A 6,034-nucleotide genomic window follows, 5' to 3' on the forward strand; every position below is an offset into this window, starting at 1 on the left:
GGTTCTTGATGAAGGGAAGTAGCGAGGACCAGCCAACGAGAGCATACAGGTCGCAGTGGTGGGTAGTATATGTGGCTTTGGTGACAAAACGGATGGCACTGTGATAGACTGCATCCAATTTGCTGACGAGAGTGTTGGAGGCTAATTTGTAAATTACATTGCCGAAGTCAAGGATTGGTATGAATAGTCAGTTTTACGAGGGTAAGTTTGGCAGCATGAGTGAAGGAGGCTTTGCTGTGAAATAGGAAGCTGATTCTAGATTTAACTTTGAATTGGAGATGCTTAATGTGAGTCTGGAAGGAGAGTTTACAGTCTCGCCAGACACCTAGGAATTTATAGTTGTCCACATATTCTAAGTCAGAACCGTCCGGAGTAGTGATGCTAGTCGGGCGGGCGGGTGCGAGCAGCGATCGGTTGAAGAGCATGCATTTAGTTTTTAATAGCATTTAAGAGCAGTTGGAGGCCACGGAATGAGTGTTGTATGGCATTGAAGCTTGTTTGGAGGTTTGTAAACACAGTGTCCAAGGAAGGGCCAGATGTATACAGAATGGTGTCATCTGCGTAGAGGTGAATCAAAGAATCACCAGCAGCAAGAGCGACATCATTGATATATAGAGAGAAAATAGTCAGCCCGAGAATTGAACCCTGTGGCACCCCCATAGAGACTCCCAGGGGTCTGGACAACAGGCCCTCCGATTTGACACACTGAACTCTATCTGAGAAGTAGTTAGTGAACCAGGCAAGGCAGTCATTAGAGACACCAAGGCTGTTGAGTCTGCCAATAAGAATACAGTGATTGACAGAGTCGAAAGCCTTGGCCAGGTCGATGAAGATGGATGCACAGTACTGTCTTTTATCAATGGCGGTTATGATATTGTTTAGGACCTTGAGCATGACTGAGGTGCACCCATGACCATCTCTGAAACCAGATTGCATAGTAGAGAAGGTAGGTGGGATTCAAAATCGTCAGTGATCTGTTTGTTCACTTGGCTTTCGAAGACTTTAGAAAGGCAGGGCAGGATGAATATAGGTCTGTAACAGTTTAGGTCTAGAGTGTCTCCCCTTTGAAGAGGGGTTTGACCGCGGCCGCTTTCCAATCTTAAGGAATCTGAAAGAGAGTTTGAACAGACTAGTAATAGGGGTTGCAACGATGGCAGCGGATAATTTTAGGAAGAGAGGGTCCATATTGTCTAGCCCAGCAGATTTGTAGGGATCCCGATTTTGCAGCTCTTTCAGAACATCAGCTGTCTGGATTTGGGTGTAGGAGAAGTGGGGGAGGGGGGGCTTGGGCCAGTTGCTGCGGGGGTGCAGAGCTGTTGGCTGGGGTTGGGGTAGCCAGGTGGAAAGCATGGCTAGCCGTAGAGAAAGGATTCATGAAATTCTCGATTATCTGGGATTTTTCAGTGGTGACAGATTTCTTCTGACAATACTATAGAACAGGTCCACTTATATTTCTGACGAGACCTCATATGATGACCATTGTGTTGAAAATGTGTTCTGTAATGTCTAGCAATGCACACGGTGATGTACTGATAGTGATGGGTGCCAAAAGCTGTGTACAGAGACTCTGTAGTGTGTAACAGGTGTAAAACAGTACAGTACAATTCTTACTTCAGAGCAATTTACCAACAATGACGTGATAATATCAATAATAAGAATAATATAGAAAATAATAGAACATGTAATCAAAAACACACAAGAAGTACGATATAAATTGAAGAAACTGGACAATGCAAGAACACTATACAGGTCAGTGCCAGTACTTTATTCAATGTACAGGGGTACAGTGGTGTAAAGTATTTAAGTAAAACTACTTTAAAGTACTACTTAAGTAGTTTTTGGGGTATCTGTACTTTACTATTTTTGCTTTTCCTACATTCCAATAGAAAATATTGTACTTTTAACTCCATACATTTTCCCTGACAACCAAAAGTACTTGTTACATTTTGAATGCTTAGCAGGACAGGAAAATTGTGAAATTCACACACTTAAAGAGAACATGTGGTCATCCCTTCTACCTATGGTCAGGTGGACTGATTAAACACAAATGCATCTTTTGTAAATAATGTCTGAGTGTTGGAGTGTGTCCCTGGCTATCCGTAATATTGAGTGGCACCCCCCTTTGCCCTCAGAACAGCCTCAATTCGTTGGGGCATGGACTCTACAACATGTTGAAAGCGTTCCTCAGGGATGCTGGCCCATGTTGACTCCAATGCTTCCCACAGTTGTGTCAAGTTGGCTGGATGTCCTTTGGGTGGTGGACCATTCTTGATACACACAGGAAAATGTTGAGCGTGAAAAACCCAGCAGCGTTGTAGTTCTTGACACACTCAAACCGGTGCACCTGGCACCTACTTCCATAACCGTTCAAAGACACTTCAATATTTTGTCTTGGCCATTCACCCTCTGAATGGCAAACACACAGTCCATGTCTAAAGGTTTAAAAATCCTTCTTTAACCTGTCCATCTCCACTGATTGAAGTGGATTTGACAGGTGACATCAATAAGGGATCATAGTTTTCACCTCCATTCTATGTCATGGAAAGAGCAGGTGTTCTTGTTTGTATACTCAGTGTATAAATACTTGGCAATATTTGAATGATAACATTTACATGTAAACAGGAGTTACAGTGACCAGAAGCATGATAAATAGATACTAATGGTAATAGCAATCAATAATCAACAGCAGCATAATGGTAATAATACATCTAATCAATAATAATAATTTTAGCTTAACCATAGGTGTGGGGGGGTTGTGTGTGGCGTCAGTAATGAGTGTGTGAGTGAGAGTGTATGTGAGTGTGTGTATGTGAGTAAGAGTGACAGGGAAGGTGTGTGCATCTGAGTGGTTAGAGACCAGTTTATGGGCACAGAGTCCGTGTGGATAGTCTGTGGGAGAGGCAGTCGTTTTTAGCCATTTAACAGTCTTATGGCCAGGAGATAGAAGCTGTTTCAGAGTCCGTTGGTCTGAGCCATGATGCACCATAACCACCTGCTGGACGGGAGTATGGAGAAAAGTCCATGTCTCGGGTGGCTGGAGTCTTCGGGCCTTTCTCAGTCAATCGCCTGGCACTGCCTCCCTTTACTTAGATTTTATCTAAACTTCTCATAAAAACATGAACCTCCCTGTCGCCTCATTGTGTTATCGATCTCTCACTCGAAACAATGAAAACAGGTCAATAAGATGCCTGAACGGAGGGGCACTGGGGATTTTATGTATTTTTGCAAAGAACAGTGTGCAAGACTGGGACACCTTTCACCATGAACTGTAACCCTATTCCCTCTCCATCCAGAAGGTTTGGACCCCAACATGTATCTAATTTTGAGACTGAGAAAATAGTGTATTGATATTACTTGAAAATGGCACTGTTGAGGACGGCTTAAGAATACCATGTCTGTGTGCTAAAACTAAATGATTAGTCACGCAAGTGAAGAATCTTTGACTTTATCCCCCTTTACCCACAGAGCGCTGCAGTGGATAGACAGCTGGACGAAAGCACACCATCTAATGGGGGGGAACAGAAGGAACCGTCTCAGCGTATCCAGGGCAGTCTAGAGGAGCAGCTAGTGATGGTAGAGACCAAGGGTAAGGTGAAGGGTGAAACTGTGTCTGGTAACTTTTAGAAATGTCACCCGGGCCTTCACATTTGATATCAGAGGTCGAATTACAGGGGAGCGAGAGGGGCTGGGCACCCTCATAACAAATCAGGTACTGTCAGGATGGTGTATTGGAGGCAAAGTCAAGTGCAGGAGAGCAGATTATAATGAACAGGCGCACTTTTATTATAGTTCCAAAAACCGAGAGCACTACATAAATCAAATGCACATAAAAGTAGAGCGTGTAAACTAACACCACCTAACATGAAAACAATTACACACAAAACATGGGAAACAGAGGGTTAAATATAAGTAACTTAATGGGGAAATGAAAAAGTGTGTATGGAAACAAGACAAATGGATATGCGAAAAATGGAGCGGCGATGGCTAGAAAGCCAGTGACGTCGATCGCTGAACGCCGCCCGAACAAGGAGAGGGGCTGACGTCGGCAGAAGTCGTGACAGTACCCCCCCCCCTTGACACGCCAACACCGGCCTCGAGGGTGACGAGGCGCAGGGCAATCTGGCCGGCGACGGTGAAACTCACGCAGCAGTTCAGGATCCAAAACATCTGCAACCCGAACCCAGCACCAGTGGGTTAACTGCCTGTTCAGGGGTAGAACGACAGATTTGTACCTTGTCAGCTCGGGGGTTTGAACTTGCAACCTTCCGGTTACTAGTCCAACGCTCTAACCACTAGGCTGCCCTGCCGCCCCTTTGAAGTATTCAATTTTCTTCTTCACGATTGGCTGATCCCTCCTGATAATCCTGTTGCATATGACTCCAACAGGGTCACCAAGAGAGATCAGCCAACGAAGTTGGAAGTCCCACCCAGTTGACTACATTAAAATGGTGGAAGTCCTCAATAGCACTGCTCATGCTAAAATGGCCTTTTGGCCACTAGAGGCCTCTATCATTCTCTATGTTGTCACCTGACCACGGTCCAGTCTGCCCAGCTCTAATACTGAACTCAGAACCAGGGCCCGTATTAATAAAGCGTCTCAGAAAAGGAGTGCTGATCTAGGATCAGTTTGGCCTTTTAGATTAATAAGCTTTTATACAAAGGGCAGACCTAATCCTAGATCAGCTTTCCTACTCTGAGACACTGAATATGGGCCCAGGCAGGAACCAGGACAGGACTGAGCCAGAGCTCACAGCACAGACATCCAAATGTGCAGTGGAGCCAATGTAGAAGCAAGCTGAAAGTCAACAGTCCTGATTGGATTGTAAAGGAGAACTATCTATGAAACTAGGAGAGAAGACAGGTCTTCTTAATTCTGCATCATGGGAATAAGTAATTGGACTTTAAATGTCACACACTTTCTTAATCACAGTATTTAAAAATTATTTGCAATTATCCCTTATGTAGCAATAAATGTTTGTCAATTACCTCCTATACTTATTTCATACTTGATACTTTTGAACTAGTTTTTAACCCACACTAGTAAATGCATCAAAAATATTTGCCTGGATTCACCGGGTTGGTCTATGTCAAGGAAAAAACAGGTGTCCTAAGTATTTTGTGGTATGCATTCTTAGAATATTATGTAGTGCTCAGTGCTGCGTGTCCATTCTCAATATAGCCTTTCATATGACAAAATAAACAAATATATTATACAGTATTGCTTTGCGCTGCTCTGCCTCTATCCATGTCATCAAGCTTTTTTCAGACAAGCATGTTCTTTGTATGGCTTTATGCATAATTTCCTCAAGGGAACACAACACACATGCTAATTCAATAATGCAAGGAAAACAGGATCTATGCAAGGGGAATAAACCCAGGGGCTGTATAGTTCTGAGAACATAAACAATGATAGGGGTGGACATGGTGTGCTATGCAATATCAGAGCACACACAGTAGAGGTGTCATTAAAACCTCCATGATTTAGACATACAAAGATTACTTGCTTAACCAACCTCCATTTAAATAGAATATTCACAAAGCAATTATACAAATACAAAGGCTCTTTGATTTGGGAAGAATTACGCTTATCCTGTCAATTCACTGCAGGCAAAGATCGTGCCATACCTTGTCAGCACAGGGTTGCCTTGGAATAAGCCATTTTGGGGAGCATATAATCACAGATCATCCTCAGGCAACATAGTAACGAAGCCAGGATGACTTCTCTTTTAATTACAACCTCTGATGCTGCATAGATGTGTTTTATAATGCAAAGTCAAAGGACTGCTACATTATTATGAAATGTAAAAAGCACGGAAAATTGCTCTCGAATAGCTGTCGCATGATCTCGTGAGCGCGCAAATCATGAGAAACGAAGCCGTCGTCACAGGCAAGAAGAACACACACATTCGGAGGCATTGGAACCGAGCTTACTAGGCCAAGATAAAAAAAAAATTTTTTTTACACGGAATCACTCGTCGTTCATTTTGTAAGGCGGACTTCCCGACCGGCGGAGATCAAAACTTGCTAGAGCATA

Source organism: Oncorhynchus kisutch, linkage group LG5 (assembly GCF_002021735.2).
Source record: "Oncorhynchus kisutch isolate 150728-3 linkage group LG5, Okis_V2, whole genome shotgun sequence".
Lineage (NCBI taxonomy): Eukaryota > Metazoa > Chordata > Actinopteri > Salmoniformes > Salmonidae > Oncorhynchus > Oncorhynchus kisutch.